Source organism: Lissotriton vulgaris, chromosome 2_1, assembly GCF_964263255.1.
Source record: "Lissotriton vulgaris chromosome 2_1, aLisVul1.2, whole genome shotgun sequence".
NCBI lineage: Eukaryota > Metazoa > Chordata > Amphibia > Caudata > Salamandridae > Lissotriton > Lissotriton vulgaris.
The window spans coordinates 345,433,674-345,453,182 of NC_141687.1; positions in this window are offsets into that span (position 1 = coordinate 345,433,674).

The following is a 19,509-nucleotide window of genomic DNA, read 5'->3' on the forward strand; positions in this document are numbered from 1 at the left end:
CAGGGCTGTTACATTCTCTCTTTCTTTGCTATATGTGTTCCTGACCCTTTGTGTCATCAAACTAACATTTCATGCATGTACCGTGTTGATTTTCAGGAGTATGATAGGTTCTTGTTAGAGTGTTATGCTGAAGGTTCTGTGGCAACAAGTCAGTTGCATCTGGACTTGTTCACTGAAGAATGCACTGCTGTACTGCAGGAAATAAACTATAAAAGTCTTACCTGGATTGGATTTATTTGCAACATAATTTGGAGACAAGCTAAGGGAACACTCCAGCCACCTTTCGCAGCACAGGAGCAGATTGTTTCAGGACCCGACAGTATACAGAAGGATTTATGCTTGAAAATCTGTTCCAGGATTTGTTGGATTTATTTCTACCACCTCTTGCTGATCGGTGGATTCACTGCTTTTGGAGAACCTTCAATACCTCGGAATTCAAAAATCTGATTTTAATTCTCAAGATTACACAAGCGTGTGTGATTTGGAGCATGAACCAGCAGCAGAAGAATTTCAAAAATACACTTCTTTACCATGTTCCTGAGGCGACGTTCTATTCCTTGATCTGACAGCTCTGACACGCAATCCATGGAAACCGTCTGCAACGTTGTGTGTGTTACGCATGATGTAGCACATATTAAATATGCAGTGTGGCGGCCATTTTGGTTGATCTGAGTATCTTAGCACAGCTTCACCAATCAGCGCAGTGAAATATTAGCGCGTCGTGAAGCAATAGCAAAGGAATTTATCAACAAAGAAAAAAAAAGAAGAAATAGCATTTGAAAAGTCTGAGGTAACACTTTAAATACTAGTAACCTAAATGATATTAACTGTGGGATTTGTTGTTTCCTTTGTTTTCAAAAAGCTATGTCTACCAGTACTGGATTTGGAGTGTTTTCAATATGATATAAAGATCTACGTTCTAGTTCAATAAAAAAAAAGAAAACATCTCTATCACCATTATACTGGAAGGACGCTATGCAGTTTGAACCACCAGTGAAAATTTTACAAAATAAGGGAGAGCCTCCTTTACCTTGGATGAGATGGAAGGAAGAATGTTTAACATACATGAGGGCAATAGATGGCGAAGGCATGGGGCTGAAAGAAAAAAAGCATATTCTTACACTGCCTTGGATCAGAAGGATAAGTTATTTTTAGGGCACTTCCATAAATTGTACCTCTGGTAGGCCAAGATGATTTGAATGTATATAAGGAAGCAATTCTAAGGATGGAACAAAGATTCAAGCCAACAACTAATATTGCTTTGATGGGGTTGCCAATGCACTCAAACAACAGTAGAGCAATTGTTATGTAACATACAACGTTCAGTACAAAAACCAAAGTGACAAAAGATTTTCGGAAACTCCAGAGGAAGAGTAGTCCGTTGGAGTCCTTTAAAATGTCAAACAGCCAGCCGACACGTGTTTCATCGCTATTGCGAATCCTCAGGGCTGAAACAGACAAATAGGTAACAATGGAGCATACATTGTGCAAGAGTATAATTACAGAAAAGGCCATTGAATACGGTCTCATGCACACTTTGTATCGCTTCCACTAGTGTGGATCAACATTATTACACCTTGTTACATCTAAGTGCAACCAGAAGACATTCGTGTCGAAAATGTGTTTACGCCGTTTTCTTATAGACGTGCTGGTGACCAGTGAGTTTGTGATAACACGTGGAGGGTTCTTGGGTATACCTAATCATAAGGGAACAACGTGTTTTATAAGATTAGAAAAAAACGAGGGTGCCATTATTTGTGCACGGTTCATTCATACTACATGCCTTGTGATATGTGATAAAGTCACATGCATCTGTGACTCTATAAAGAAAAAAAAGCACATACCTAAATGGCTGTGTCAAGATCAGAAGGTCTGTATATTAAAACAAAAATAAACAAACAAGGGGAAGAAAGACTCGTCCCTATTGTATCGTTTATCCTGGTTAGTGGGCAATGAAGGTCAAAGTAAAGATACTTGACAAGAATAAAATTGTTTATAGGCTCACCGCACAGCTGGTGATAATTCCGACCCAGCCGGGCCCGTGACCGTCGATGTGCAAGATGAAGAGACAACAGGGTACTGGTCTCCGCACTGAGAAGGGGCCAAACAATGTGAATAGTTAGAAGAAAAGGGTAATGGTAACCGTGAGATTCAATAGAGAGCCAATTCAAAAGTAAAAACGAGTAACAGCGTCCTATATAAGCCCCCAGTTTGAGGGTTGGACGGGTTGTAGGTCAAATTGAAAATATCAAGGAAAAAAGAGTATCGCTAACTTGTTGGCAGCGACTGGTAAAAACATCCATAGACATAGCATAATGTGCAACCTATAGTTAAAACGAATGGATCTGAGGCTGTCATAGAGCGACGCAATCTTAGTGGTAACAAATTACATAGCCTATATATTTTATCATATTCTCATGACTAGAGGACTTCCTGGACATTCAAAAGGGATTTAGTCTATTATATCATGGTCAATGTTCTAGAAACCCCGGGGCAGGTATCGTGGTATCCTGGACATCAGAATCAAGAATCTGTACAGTCCGCAACGTTAGCAGCATGACTATCGAATAGCTTACCAGTGTGAGGAGGTTTGTGGACAGAAAACGTCCGGAGATTGGAGAGTAGTCTACTGGATGGACGTTGATGTAAAGTAATAACACAAAGTATCGTTCTGAAAAGAGCAAAGCATCCCATTCAGAGTGAGGTAAACACTCTGTGCAATCGATGACAGCACAAACATTCGTTCGTAACAATCTTACCTCAACGGGTATTAAGGTTGTAATAACCCATCCTGGAGTCGGGTACGACTTCAGTTGTAACAAGAGGACGCCAGAGTCTAGAAGAATGTAATAGAGTGGAATTAGGGCTCGAAATCGGATTGGTAAAGACCCAAAATTACATATCAGAAAGATTTGTTTAAGGAAGCCCTGCGATTCCAAGTTCTCACCTTAGTGTAACCAAGAGTGGCGTATGGCGCTTCCTCTCCCTGGGCCGTTTTCCTGTTTGGACACGTGACCCGGAAGTTCAACGTGTTATAAGGACGTTATTACGTGAACGTCCTTGACAACTTGAACGGTAATCTCGGAATATTGCGGCGCATGCGGAAATGGAATTCAAGTCTAGTCAGTGAGATAGATTCACAATAGAGAATTCCACATCTTCGGAGCAAAGGCTATGGATGTTATCTCAACTGTATTAAATTGTTGAGAAACGTATTGCGTTACATTCTGATTCCCGTTTGAAAAGACATCGATGGGCCTCTGAAAGCAATTGTGGGAGCGTGGGTGCCGAACAGTTAGAAAAAAGTGGAGTCGCGGTGCAGGTCCCATTCACACGTGACTTGTATTTAGGTTGGCATTAATACTAGGGGTGCTGTATAAACCCAAACATGTAGCCTCTGACAGTTAATCTAAAAACATCAAAACTTGCTTGTGATTCAAACAATACTTCTTCTCATGAAGCACTAAAGTCAGCATGTATGATATAATGGCATTATCATATTTTGTAAAGACAGATTAGAGTCGATTAGGAACTTTAGAGTCAGTCATAACAGTAGAATTCCGTACAATATTTCTTCTCATGAAGTTCTAAAATCAGCAAGCATGATATAATATTACTATCTTATTATGTAAAGACTGATTAGAGTCGGTTGAGAGTTTATGGTCAGTCATTACAGTAGAAAGGATATTCAGTAAAAACCGTAATGATGAAAGGTAAGATCTTCTCATTCAGTTGTTCCCTGCAACACGTGCGATACAGTATATGTTACAAAGGCAAGGTAAACCGAATACATAGCACAACCAGTTCAGATACAGTACATGTCCATTATACAGTGATGAAATTATATGCATATCTCGAACAAGTCGTATCAAACCCAATTGTGATGAGCACAAAGACTCAATTACCCAGGAAATACTGCATCTCCTGGTCCGTGTTCCACAGTACGCAAGCGCATGATCCACGTAACTTCGGTGCGTCTCAACTTAAGTTCACGATTACCCCCTCTAACTCCGATCGGAACTGTGTCAATGCCAAAGAACCTTACAACTTTGTTTGTGTCTCCATTTTGGCAGGATGCAACATGCAAAGACACAGGATATTTGGGGTCACATTTGTGTATTGCCCTTATGTGTTCAGTAATTCTGTCCTTCAGTGGTCTGATGGTGCTCCCCACATAAAACTTACCACAGTTACATTCTATGATATATACCACAAATTTGCTTGTACAGTTAATGTTGGTTTTGATGGTAAAGGGGACCCCATCAGGGCCAGTGAAATGTGTGGTGCCATGTTTGGCCCATCTGCACATTGTGCAGAAACCACATTTGTAGAAACCCAACCTGTGGTGTGTCATCCAAGTAGTGGGTGTGGTGTTGCGAGGAACAGTGCGACTAAGTTTGGTCCTAAGTGTGTTACCTCTTCTAAAGGAGATTTGTGGTCTATCTGAAATGCAATTTACAAGTGTCCTTTCTGATTTCAACAGCCCTCAATGTTTGGTGAGACTTTTACGTAGTGTGCCATGGAGAGAGTTGAAATCAGTAACTGTACAAGCAAATTTGTGGTATATATCATAGACTGTTTTCTGTCCACAAACCTCCTCACACTGGTAAGCTAATTTGATAGTCATGCTGACTGTACAGATTCTTGATTCTGATGTCCAGGATACCACGACACCTGCCCCGGGGTTTCTAGAACATTGGCCATGATATAATAGACTAAACCCCTTTCGAATGACCAGGAAGTCCTCTAGTCATGAGAATATGATAAAATATATAGGCTATGTAATTTGTTACCACTAAGATTGCGTCGATCTACGACAGCCGCAGATCCATTTGTTTTAACTATAGGTTGCACATTATGCTATGTCTATGGATGTTTTTACCAGTCACTGCCAACAAGTTAGCGATACCCTTTTTTCCTTGATATTTTCAATTTGACCTACAACCCGTCCAACCCTCCAACTGGGGGCTTATATAGGACACTGTTACTCATTTTACTTTTGAATTGGCTCTCTATTAAATCTCACGGTTACTATTACCCTTTTCTTCTAACTATTCACATTGTTTGGCCCCTTCTCAGTGCGGAGACCAGTACCCTGTTGTCTCTTCATCTTGCACATCGACGGTCACGGGCCCGGCTGGGTAAGAATTATCACCAGCTGTGCGGTGAGCCTATAAACAATTTTATTCTTGTCAAGTATCTTTACTTTGACCTTCATTGCCCACTAACCAGGATAAACGATACAATAGTGACGAGTCTTTCCTCCCCTTGGTTGTTTATTTTTGTTTTAATATACAGACCTTCTGATCTTGACACAGCCATTTAGGTATGTGATTTTTTTCTTTATAGAGTCACAGATGCATGTGACTTTATCACATATCACAAGGCATGTAGTATGTATGAACCGTGCACAAATAATGGCACCCTCGTTTTTATTCTAATCTTATAAAACACGTTGTTTCCTTATGATTAAGTATACCCAAGAACCCTCCACGTGTTATCACAAACTCACTGGTCACCAGCACATCTATAAGAAAACGGCGTAAACACACTTTCGACACAAATGTCTTCTGGTTGCACTTAGATGTAACAAGGTGTAATAAAGTTGATCCACACTAGTGGAAGCGATACAAAGTGTGCATGAGGCCATATTCAACGGCCTTTTCTGTAATTATACTCTTGCACGATGTATCCTCCATTGTTACCAATATTTACTGCAAAGGCACTAGTACAGTCTCTAAAATGAATGCAAACTGTTAGGAAGACACGTATGAGTGTAGAAAGGGATGAGGAAGTGTGTGTGGTAAAGCGTACTGATAAAGTTTACTCAAATACCTTTTCCTCTGGGGATAATGCATCGAAAGAATACAACACTGGTAATGGTAAATGGTATGACAGACCAGATAAACAAACTGTGTGTTACAGGTGTGGCAGTGGAACACACATTGCGTCATTTGCAGAATGTCTGGCCATTAACAGAGAGTGTAAAAAATGTGTGGGTAATTTTGCTAGTGTCTGCAGAGACATAAGGAAAAGTTCTTATCAAATGTGTGGGAATATCATGCACTGAAGAGAAGTGCATGGTTAAAACTGGGTGCAATTGTGTTGATGTTTGCAAAAGACAGCAAAGGCATTGTTCTTTCTATACTGGATGAATAAACATATGCTAGTAAAGAAATGGTAAGGAAATCACCAAAATGTTTGGTAAATATGGTAGTCGTGGAGTTAAAACTTATGGTGGATTTGGGTACTCCTTGGACGATTATTACAAAACAATATTACAATGAGAAGTTGAGTAATGCATGTTAAGGTGAAAAGTTACTACCATCTGACATTGTGGCGGAAAGTTTTGATGGTTCTACCACTGAAATGGATGGTTTACTAGCATTCCTTTGTCATTTAGGGGAAGATATGTACAAATCAAACTATACATTGCTGTTAAGGGGGTGAAGATTCTGAGATGGAGTGATCTGTAAAAATTGGGTATCATTTTGAACCTATGTTCGAGAGAACCTGTGTTACTGAATGATGAAGAATGGCCCAGACAGATTTCTACTTTTGAGAATGGTGATGGAGTTGCACACCTCATGGACGTTTTCACAAACAAGCTGCGGGAGTTAAAAAATTACACACACAAAATTAAGCTCTAGAGCAATGCTGTACCTGTCAAACAAAAGTTACGAGGGTTTCCTATAAATGTATGAGACAAGAGATATGCTCAAAGATTTGGTTAATGAGAGTGTTATTGAAGTGACTGAGCCGTCTGAATGGATTTCTCCAATTGTTTTAGCAAGCAATCTGATCAAAAACGTAGGTGTGGATTTGAGAGTATTGAATGTTAATGTCATCGTTGATTGTCACCCTCTACTGAACATAAATGAAGTGGTGTCCATGCTGGAAGGTGTGAAAATATTCCACCTTAGATTTAAGATCTTCGTTACACCAGATTAAATTAGCAGAGGAGTCAAAACAACTGACAGTGTTTATTACTCCCCAAGGGTTGAATCAGTGTATGAGAATGCTGTTCGGCTAGCCTCTGCTGCTTCAGTTTTTCAGAGAGCAATGTTTCATCTATTCAGGGATGCTGATCAATATGTGAAGTGTTTCCAAGACGACATATTGATTTTTTCAAAGAATGAAAAAGAACATATAGAACATTTGGTGGAAGTTTGCACTCGATTAGCAGTACATGGATTGACACGAAAGGCACAAAAATGCAAATTGTTTAAAAAATCGGTTGAGTATCTGGACCACACTTTGTCCGGTGATGGGGTAATTCCAAAGAAATCAAATGTTGAAGTCATAATCAATGCTCCCTCTCCAGTCAATGAGGAACAATTCTTATCATTTGCTGGTATGTGTAAGTACTACAGTAACTTTGTGGAAAATGTTGCAAGAAAGATGGAACCCCTGAGAAAACGTTTGAGGAAGATTGTTCTGTTTCAGTGGTCAGATGAACAACAGAAGGCTTTTGAGTATTTTAAGTGTAAGATTTTTAAAGCCCTCTATTTGAAACCCTTTTGCATAAAAAAAGAATGTATAATCACTTGTGATTCTAGTTTGTATGGTATGGAGGTGTTGTCGCAGACAAATGGCATGTTGCATTTGCGTCTCACACCATTAATGGGACTGAACACAGGTATGCGGTTATCGAAAGAGAGCTACTCGGGTGTGTGTGGGCCTTTCAGCACTATTGTAACTATGTTTGGGGCAATAAATTTGTGCTAAGAACCGATCTCAAACCACTAGTGAACATCTTATCTCCTGGTGGTGGATGGGAGTCCACAACATGCATAGCGGGAGTAACATCTAAATGAAAAGAATACAATTTTAAGACTCAACATGTACCAGGGAAAAGGAATGTAACAGCAGATTTTTTATCACATTTTCTACGTCAACAAGTTGTTCCTGAAGTATGCTGTGAGCGCGATATTGTAGTCATTGTTCCTGAGCAGTTTGGGAACATTTCTGAAATATTATGGGGGAAGTGTGACAGCAAGGATAATTTTTGGGCAAATGTAAAGAAATTTGTGTTCGAAGAATGGCCAAGAAGGAGAGACATAAATTATGAGTTTCTCTCACTACTCAATATTGCGGAGGAACTGGAAATTGAAGGTGATTTGTTGTTCAAGGGGAGTAACTGTATTCTTCCTAAAGGGATACGAGAGTTGATACTGAAGATTGAACATAAAACACATCCTGTTTTGTCTGCCATGAAAATGCTTGTGCAGAATTATTTTTGGTGGACTGGAATGGATAAGTTAATTGATCGCACTGTAAGAGAATGTGATATGTGTGTGTCCAGTGGAAGAATGTTAAAGGTTAAGGTGCCTCCTTTGAACAATGTGGCTTGGCCTAAAGAACAGTGGCAAAAGATTGCTTTTGACATCTCGGCACCATTTAGTTTTTTGCCCATTAATTCACGTTTTGCTTTAGTCATGGTAGATTATCACTATAAATGGCCTGAATTGAAGTTTGTATCTCAGGCCACTACAACAGGTGCAGTTGTAGAATTCTTTAAGGAAGTTTTTGCACGAGAAGGGTTTCCTTCTACCCTTGTTACTGACAATGGAGTGCCACTCATGTCATCTGAAATGGAATTCTTCCTTAATAATTGTGGTATAAAACATGTTACAACTTCTTTATACGAACCACATGAAAATGGTAAAGTTGAAAGATTGAACCATGTATTAAAAAGGTGTGTGGTTGAGGCTGTTAAGCATGACAGTGGATGGTTGAATGCTCTAAGAGAAAGATTGTGGGTATATCCCATCATACTGCATTCTGTTATAGAGGTTAGTCCCTTTAAGGTATTAAAAGGGATGGGACCCTGCTTCTAGTGTATGTCCCCGGTGGTTCAAGGAAAAGTACAGGAAGGTAGGTGAAGATGGAGAAAATGTTGAAGAAACAGCCATGCAAGTAAAAAGAAAACAAGACAAAATCAAACTCCGGTATGACAACAAGTGGAAGACTAAAACACAAGTTCAGAGTAGGAGATTGGATCAGGATTTTAAGACCAGGTCTCATAAATAAAGGGTACACCAAATTTGGTAAAGCCATGAAAGTCTTGAAGGTTTTCACTAATAGTGTGATTACTCAGGATAGTAATGTTTGGAGTGTTAAAAGAGTTGTGAGTGCCCAAATAGACAGGTCATTGGTAATGATGAGGAAGATAGGGAAGAAGGATTGTCAGTAAGACAGGACCATTATCAATGACGGGATGTGAATGCAGCAAGTGTAAATACAAATGAAGTTCCAGTTAGTGTGGATGGTACAGTAGCTTCAAGAGTAAAATATACAAGTCGTTCCAGAAAATATCCCAAGAAATTTCAAGATTTTGTTAGATAATTCATTTATGCACATACAGTCATGTTTTCTTTTTGTTAATGAAGGGGGATGTTACTTTCTTTTTTCCTTTGCTATATGTGTTCCTGACCCTTTGTGTCATTAAACTTACATTCCATGCATGTGCTGTGGTCATTTTCAGAAGTACGCTAGGTTCTGTTTAGAGTCAGTTGCATCAGGACTTGTTCACTGAAAGAAGTGCTGCTGTGCTGCTGGAAATAACTATAAAAATCTTATCTGGATTGGATTTATTGGCAACAATGGCCTACATTATCTAGCGTTTTATACGCTATACATAGAGCTTTACATTTTATTTGGCTTCTGATTGGCAAGCAATACAATTGCCTTATTACTTTCGTTACTAAGTTAAACTTAGGAGTACCAGTGAGAATTCCCGCAGCCGCATTCTGAACCATTTGAAGCTTAGTGAGATTTGTTCCTGAGTATTGATCAATAGACTGTTGCAATACTCTAACTTAAACAGGACTAAAGCAGGGATCACTGTCTGTCTTGCTTCCGCCAGAGCTTTTTTAACAATCTAAGCATATAAAAACAGGAAGAGACCAAACAATTTACTTGGTGTTTGTAGTTCAGTTCGTCATCTATTATGATACCCAGTTTTTTTGCCTTAGCCACTGGAATGGGTGGCGATCCTAGTTCTCCAGCCACCAGCAGGAGAACCAGTCGGGAGTAGATTTCCAAACACAATCACCTCAGTTTTAGTGGAGTTCAGTTTGAGGCAGTGCCTAGACATCCACAAGCTTATTGCCAGCATACCGTCATGAAAAGTGGCTGACACATCCTACCCATTGTCAGAGACGGACAGAACTATTTGGATATTTTCAGCATTGGACTTTAGAGCCACGCCAAAGGATTTGACAACATGCACAAGCTCTGTGACGTAAATATTAAACAGCGTAGGGCTGATAGATGAACCCTGTGGAACACCACAGGGTAAAGAAAAAGTGGCTGATTCGTACTTGCCTAAATTACTGATTATGCCCACTTAGTCAGAAAGGATATCAGCAGGGATTTAGCCCTTTTCTTGATACCCAGGGTAGTGATACGATCAATCAGCATCCCGTGATCAACCATATCTAAGGCTGCTGATTAATCCTACATAATTAGTGCAGCCGCTGCTCCTCTGTCGAGCACGACCCTTATCTCCTCGGTGGCTTTTATCAGCGCTGTCTCAGTGCTATGGCCGGATCTGAAACTGAATCACGTTTCATCCAGCAGCCGATTTATTTGAATATACTGTGTGAGCTACCTGTTCATGCGCCTTGGGACCCTACGGGTAAGTAGTGCGCTATATAAATGCCTATACATATAAATGCCTATACATTCATTACTTTTTCAACATGTTTAGCAGGCGAAGGAAGACGCGGGATAGGTCGGTACTTATTGGGATCAGTTGCGTCTAAATTTGGTTTCTTCAACAGCGGGAGAATTGAGACCTTCTTCCACTGAGTCTGAAAGACTCCTGAGATAGACATAGTGTTACAAAAGGCTGCCAAGTTTGCGCCTATGAGGTCCGGGATTAGTTTCAGGACCGAGGGTGGGCAAGGATCAGATGATGAACCAGATTTGGCTTTGCTCACCAAAGAGATTATTTGTTCAGTGGTGACTGGAAAAAAATCGGTGAGAGCGCAAGTCTCAGGCCGTTGTTTGCCTGAGTCAGATAAAGTCTCGACGAAGGAGGCAGCCTCAAATTTAGAGTACATTTGATTTACTTTTACCTGAAAACCCTGGGCAAGGGGGTTGCAAAAAGCTTGAGAGGTGATGTTAGAGTGATTTTCTGGCTGTATCGCAAGTTTTGACACCACCTGAAACAGTTGCTTAGTAGAATCCTGTGCAGAGTTTATTTCCTGAGTGAAATAATGACTTTTTTCTTTTATTTGGAGGTGTTTATATTCAGCTAGCACATGCTTGTAGCGCGTTTTCTCTTGGGAATCGTAGTGCAGTTGCCAATGTCTTCTCTGTCTCCCGCATTATTGTTTTTCGAGACTAAGAGCTTCGGAAAACCATAGGGCAGATGGATTTTTCCCGTCTTTAGACACTTTTTTGTATGAGACTATTTTAGAGAAGGTGGCTTGACACCAGTCTGTGTAACTCTGGGAAGCCAACTCCGGTTGTGTATTAATAAGCTGTTGCATGAGGAGAAAATTGTCTACATTTATACAGGATCAAAGCTGCTTGGAAGGCCAAAGTCTGGTATAAGAAGATTGTTCCAGCACATTTAACTCAAATTGTATGACGTGTGGTAAGACCAAACTTGGGAAAGAACCTCCTTTGGAGTGATCTGCTCACTGTTAGTAAACATGCGGTCTAGGTTGTGTCCAGCTGAGTGAGTGGGTGAATTGATATATTGTGTGAGCCCTAAGGAACCTAGTGTGTCCAGAAGAGTTCATGTATCCTTATCAGCAGTGAGATCTAAGTGAACGTTTAAATCCCCTAATACAGTGAAACTATTTTTACAGGCAGTGGACTCTAAGTGGCATCCCAGGTTGTTCAAAAAGCTTCCTCGGGTCCAGGAGGACGATAGAGGAGCATATCTTTTAATGCTTGCTGCTTTGAGAGTGCTATAATAAAAAGAAATGCTGTGCAAACTGAAGAAGGGGCCACTTCACCATATACTAGAAACATGTTGTGATAAATGAGAGCAAGCCCACCACCTCTTTTCTTAGGTCTATCGCGCCTGTACACTGACAAGCCGGCAGAGGTGGCTCTGCAAAAATCAGGGCCTACAGAAGGATCGGCCCATGTTTCTGTGATAAATAGAAGATCTAGTTGCTGATTAACTATCAGTTTGGATACGCAACTCATATTGTCCTGCGTACGACCCAAATTAGGGGAGTGCAATGATGTCAGCGTAAAGTCGCCCTCCCCACAATGGCGCTTAGCCCTTCTAGGAAGGTCCCCAATATTAAAGCTCGCCTAAACATGCTGTGATTGATTGTGACTTGTTAAGCATGTGCAGTTCATTACTGGTGTATTCAACTGTGTGATGCTTGTTGCTGGTAATTTGAGCTGGGGTCCTGGGGCTAGGTGCAATCCTGCAGTGGACGAGAGCAGACAGGCTTGACTTTGGCACACCAACAGCGTGGATGCGCTGATCGGAAAATTAAATAACCCCATGGCAGGGGGTGGGTCAAGAAACCAGCGCCGGAGTGCGAATAATGTGAGGGGAAATGAAAAGGGGAGTTTAACTGAGGTCCAGCAATCCCTACAGTGCTCACGGGTTCCCCTGTGAGCACTGTCTACTTGTAAAACAAATCTAATTTAAAAAAACGGTGCAAAAGTTATAAAACATAAAATAAGGAAAATAGAAGTCTTGCTTCCTTTAAGATGGCGCCTACTTGTTGCCATGCACTTCCCGACCTGGCAACGAGTGGCTATAAGGAAAATAAAATGCAGGGGCTGAAGGTCCATGCTCAGAAGCATAGTCTTAAATCCACCTCAGGCATCTTTATTTCACAGCCAGACACTCCCGTCCCTTTATCTCACTCCTGTAGCTCTCTGCTTTCTCTCTTTGTGACAGTTGTTCTGTCTTTGTCTTCCTCCTTCTTTGCCCTTTGTGTGTCTTCCCTTCTTTATCTCTTGGAAAATGTCTGATGGTCCAGCAAAATCAGTGCTGGGTCCCCCACCAGCATCCACCAGCCCAAATGAAGCACTAATTGCCTTTATGAGTAAGAGTTTCCAAGATGCAGGGCAGTTCTGTCGTACATGTTAGTATGTTTTCCATGTTTACTGTACAGCGTCACACCTCATCACCATGGTAACACATTTTGTATATAGGTGACGTCACTCCTATACCGGTGACAGATGACAGCTGATACCTGTTAATGCTGGTTGTTATCCCGCTACCGCGGGTCCTTGTTGATAATAAACTTATATATTCATACACCTCTCTCCCTGCGTTATTGGCGTATGCTACAATTGGCGACGAGGGTGCTTTCAACGAGGGCCGGCGGAAACATTGAGGTCGGCGATGATTGACGATCGTGACCATATGGATAAGTAAATGCGGGAGAGAAGATAAGGCATAACGGAGTGAGTACGATGAAGATGCAAGCGTTGCGGACTAAAAGAATATTAATGAGGAGCGCTTTGTGACTGGAGACACTTTTTCTCGGCACCGCGTGAATTTGATAAGTTTGTGTTCAAGTCTACAATTGAAGCAGTGAAGGGAGCTGTGTGAAGCGTTTGCGAGCATCGGAGTGAGTTATCAGGCAGCTGTGTTGGAGACAAAGCTGAAGGAAGCATTTCTTAACCGGCGCTTCGTGACATCCAGCTGAGACGTCAGTCAATTACCTCAGCTGAGTCGCGTGAAGCATGCCGGTAGTGCCTTGTGATTGGCTGCACGTCACCAACGTAAACAACGTGCGGCCATCTTTGAAGTTTTCCTGTCAGGGAAACGCGTAAAGGAAATACACGAAGCGCACTCTGAGGGGAACAGTGCGCATCAGTGAAATCGATCGAAAGGAAACGTTCAGTTTTACAAGTAAGCCACACAGGTATATCGGAGCAAATATAAAGCAATCTTCAGTCGGTGCATTGGAAAATAAAAAAAAAAAAAAACGTCAGTAAGGCGGAAAAGTGAATAAATAAGCATGGCAGAGTGCAACAACATATGTGCCCCTCCTAGATTCCTGGATGAACCAGGAAAACCCACTATGAAGTGGAAGAAGTGGGTAAGGGCATTCGAAAACTACATCATTTCTATTGATGGAAAAGCATTTGATGCTGAAAGAAAATGTTCCTTGTTGTTTGGACTATTAGGTAAAGCAGGGCAAGACATCTTTGACAGTTTACCTGAGTATGAGAGCCCACCAGGAACATTCATACCACTAAATGAATATCAGGAAGCGTTAAAAAGATTAGAAAGGCAATTTGATGAAGAAAATAATATAATGGTTGCCAGACATAAGTTTGCTCAAAGGAAGCAACAGGAAGGGGAGTCTGTAGAGGACTATGTTGCATGCTTAAGAGTCTTAGCTGTAGAATGCGAATATGAAGAAATGACTGATATATACATAAGGGATCAAATAGTGTTTTATTGCTACACAAGGAAGGTGCAGGAGAGATTATTGGCTTGCAAAAGACCGAGTTTGCAAGAAGTTATTGATATAGCTAGGGGTATCGAAAGATCCTTAACATCTACAAAAGAATTGTCATCTACAGGGAATAATGCTAATGTATTTTACTTGCAGGAGAAGAAAAAAGGTGATGGTAAGACAAACGAAAGAAATATGAGTGAAAGAAAGGTGGGAGGTAAGCAGTTATGCTGTTTTAGATGTGGTTCTAGTGAACACTTGGCTGACTTCAAAAACTGTCCAGCTGTAGGTAAAAAATGTATAAAGTGCAAGAGGTATGGACATTATTCAACTTTATGTAAAACAAAGAGGATAAGCAATAGTACAAGTATAAACACAGTTGGTAATTTTGACGAAGAAATGTGCGCTAATATTATGTTGTACATAGAAATGGAGGATGGAAAAATAAAAGGTCCTATTAGTGATGTAAAAATTGGGGAGGTTGAGTTAAAGTTCACTGCCGATTCGGGAGCCCCAATAACTACTATTTCTGATTCCCTTTTTGAAGAGAGATGGAAGGGTGTGCAGTTGACTGAATCTGATATGAACCCAAAAGCCTTTGGAGAGAAGGATATAAATATGTTGGGATATTTTATTGACACCGTAACATTTAAAGGGAGAGTGATTGAGACTAAAGTCTACGTAGCTGAAAAAGGGAGGATACTGGTAGGATGGAGAGATTTGGCCCAGCTGGGGGTGGTATTAGTTCCAGGAGCAAAAGACCCTGTGATTTTAAGAGAGGAATGGATGAACAGCATTTGTGTAGGGAGAGAAGAAAGTACATTGAGCGAGACATTGGAAAAGCATAAAAGTGTATTTAAAAATGTTATTGGTTGTGTAAAAGGATTCAGTCATGACATCAAGCTTAAAGAAGGTGCTATTCCATGTAAGCACAAGGTGAGATCCGTGCCTTTGTCAGTGAAAAATGAATTAAGAGAAGTGCTTGAAAAATTAAAGAGGGAAGGTGTAATTGAAGAGGCGGAAGAATCCGAGTGGATTTCTGCCATAGTTGTATCAAAGAAGAAGGTGACAGGGGAAATTAGGCTGTGTGTCGACCTGAGGTCGCTCAATAGAAATATTGTAATTAATTGTCATCCATTGCCTAAAATCAAGGACATTCTTCAGTCAACATCTGGATCAAAGTATTTCTCACTCATAGATTTAAGGTCGGCGTACCATCAGGTGTCCTTGTCTGAAGAGTCCAAAAAACTAACAACTTTCATTACACCATTTGGAGCATTTAGGTATGTGAGACTTCCTTTTGGTCTAGCATCCTCTGCAGGAGTTTTCCAGAAACTCATGGATGTATTGTTTGGAAAAATGAAAGGAGTGGAAGCCTTTCAGGATGACATTTTGCTGCACTCCAACACTGAAAGCAAACACATACAGTTAATTGATACAGTTCTGAGCGTGTTGGAAAGTAGAGGCATGACGGTTGCAAAGGACAAATGCAAATTCATGGCAAAGGAAATTGAATATTTAGGACATGTTCTGTCTGCAGAGGGTATTTTGCCAAAAGATGATTTGGTCCATGCAATAAGGGAAGCCCCTGAACCCAAAAATAAAGAGACCCTCAAGTCATTCCTTGGCCTCAGTGAGTATTACGCAAAATTTATCAGTAGTTATGCAGAAAAAGTGGAACCTCTGAGGAGACTGTTAAAGAAAAATGTGAAATATGAATGGGGAATAGAACAGGATGATGCATTCAAAACTGTCAAAATGGAAATTGCTAAGGCGCCAGCATTAAAACCATATGATCCGCAGCTGGAAAACATCGTGACTGTGGATGCCAGCAATGAAGGAATAGGTGCTGTGTTTTGCCAGAGGAATGGTAAGGAAGAAAACACAATTGCATTTATTTCTAGGAAGTTGAATGACACTGAAGTTCATTACAGTACAATTGAACGTGAGACACTGGCCTGTGTATGGGCTGTACACAAACTTAAAGATTATTTGTGGGGCAAGAGTTTCACGCTTGTAACGGACCACAAACCCCTTGTGTACATGATGGACAGCAAGGGGCGTGGCAATGGCAATGCCAGTTCAAGGCTGATCAGACTTATGTCAAAGCTCCAAGAGTATAACTTCAGAATAGAACACATAAAAGGAGGAAAGAACAGTAGGGCGGATTGCCTATCCCGGTTACCAGTAAAGGTAAACAATGAGGAGGTACTGGAAGATAATGAATGTGTGGTGGCACACATTGATGCAACTGTGATGTGTGAAGGATCAATAAAAGATGAGGAATGGGAAGAGTGTACAGCGAAAGACAGTGTTCTGGCCAAAGTAAAGGAGTATGTTCAATCCAAATGGCCACATGTGAGGAATTTACCTAAGGAGCTAAAGAGTTATCAACAAGTAAGCGATGAATTGACTCTAGAAAATGGTTTCCTGAAAAGAGGTGAGGTATTCGTGCCACCACAAGGCCTCAGGCAAAGGATAATCCAGATGGCTCATAAAGGGCATCCTGGCACCACCGCCACTAGAAATGTTCTGAGAATGTACTATTGGTGGCCAGGTGTGGACAGCGAAATAAGGAATACTATAGACAACTGTGAGCAATGTTTGAAGTCAGACAAACATTGGAGAGTTGAGAAAAATGAACTGCAAATTGTGCAAATCCCTGATGGGCCGTGGGCCAAGGTCGCTATAGATTTTGCCGGACCTTTCAATTTGCTACAAGAAGAATGTAAATACTTAATAGTTTTGACAGACTACTATACTAAGTGGGTGTGTTACAAGTTTGTGAAGATGATTACTACCGAAATAGTCATTAAATTTCTGGAGAAAATCTTCGAAAGAGAAGGGCAACCAAAAATCATAGTGTCCGATAATGGGTCACAACTTGTATCGCGTTTAATGGTAGATTTCCTGGAAAAACGTGGCATTGTCCAGGAGAAAACACCCCCGTATAGTCCTAAGAGCAATGGCCAAGTTGAGAGGATCAACAAATTCTTTAAAGAAGGAATCCAGTTGGCTATTGCAAATGACATGGATGTGAAGGAATTTATCAAAGTAAAAATAAATGCATACAATAATACTCCTAAGGAAGCAACTGGGTTTACACCGTTTTTCCTGATGAGAGGAAGAGTGTGCAACGGTGTTATTACGCCGAAAATAGGTGAATGGAGAGCAACAGCGGTAGAAGCAAGACAAGTCTGTGGAAAAGAACTCAATGTGAGAGAGAGCATACTGAGTAAACAATTGAAGAATAAGGCTTATTCTGACAATATCAATCGTGCTAGGGATAAAGTCATAGTACCAGGTGATTGGGTGCTAGTGAGGAAACCTGGTCTGATTGCAAAAGGAGAGTCTAAACTTAGCAGGCCATTGAGAGTTGACAAAGCAACTGGAGGAGCTGTGCTAATTGAAGGTGAGGGATGGCGCAGCAAAGATGATATAGTAAAACTGAAACAAGGTCAAGAACAGATCATAATGAGAAATGCAGGAATGGAGGAAGGAGGTCTAAATGACAGTGTTCTAGAATGGGATGACATGAGCAGTAACCTAGATGGGTCACACACCAGAGTCAGTCGAGGAATGTCTGACGTTTCAGACGCAGGTTTTGGTGGCTCCTCTTCCAGTCCCGTGGACACTACTTCAGTGCGTAATGGAACTAGGGGAGACAACTGTGAGGAAGGCAATGAGTGTAATGCAACAAGCAGGAGTGATATTGAGTGCAATGCAAATGGAAGACATATTTCTAGAACAGGCAGAGTGGTCAAATTGCCCACCAAGTTTAAAGACTATGTTATGGAATAGTTCTGTTTTTGTTTATGAAGGAAGGGAGATGTCGTACATGTTAGTATGTTTTCCATGTTTACTGTACAGCGTCACACCTCATCACCATGGTAACACATTTTGTATATAGGTGACGTCACTCCTATACCGGTGACAGATGACAGCTGATACCTGTTAATGCTGGTTGTTATCCCGCTACCGCGGGTCCTTGTTGATAATAAACTTATATATTCATACACCTCTCTCCCTGCGTTATTGGCGTATGCTACAAGTTCGTTTAATCTTTTCAATTGAGATTATAGGATGTCTGTGGTAAGATTATGTGACTATACAGGACCTGCAGGCCGGGGTATGTTAAAGTCCATCCATCAATGTGTGTCAGGTGTCTCCAGTCTTCGCAGGCCTGTCCTGTTAGGGGCAGATTTACAAGCCCCTTGCGCCTCTTTTGCGCCACCGTTGCATCACTTTTGTGACGCAGCGGTGGCATAAAAGATGCGCCATGGTGCGGGATATTAACAATGTGACGCATCTGGGAGATGCGTCACGTTGTAAAGCCCTGTGCCATAAGGAGGCGTTCCTGCGCAGGGGGGGGGAGGGCGTTCCTGCGCAGGAACGCCTCCTAAAAGTGGCTGAGTGAAATCTACAAGATTTCACTCAGTCACTTTGGGGCCCATGCTGCGTCAAAACCCTGTGCCTGCTTGAAGCAGGCATAAGGATTGACGCAGCATTGAAAGAATAGCCCCCCCCAGAGCATTGCTGGAGCTGCGTCGCGCTTGCGATACAACTCCAGCAATGCGCCGCTTTTACGGCACAGATGCGTGACGCATCTGTGCCATTTTGGCCCCAGGTGCGCCACATTGTATATGCGGCGCATCATGGGTGGTGGAGCTGCGGCGCACAATTACTGGTGCATCCCTGCTAATTTGCAGGGATGCACCAGTAATTGTTAATCTGCCCCTTAGTATTTAGTGGATTCTAAAACAGGTTTATATAGCCATATCTGTGCCCTCCATTTGACAGTAAATTTCCACAGGACCGTTCATACATTAAGCACCTGTGCTGATGATATTGAGGGATCGGGTATAATGAGTTGGAATATTATATCGAATGGTGACACTGATTCTATTAAATTAAGACTGAGAGGACCATCAGAACTACTAGAAGTACTATGCTCCATCTTGTGGTTAGAGGTAAGACAGGCATTGTTTGTTATGTCTGTGATGCATTGTGGGGGAGGGGGCTATGCTTAGAGCTGATTTGCTATGCCATTTATTAACAACACTGGTATCCACAGGATAGTCTTGTTCTAGGCAATGATTCAGAAAGA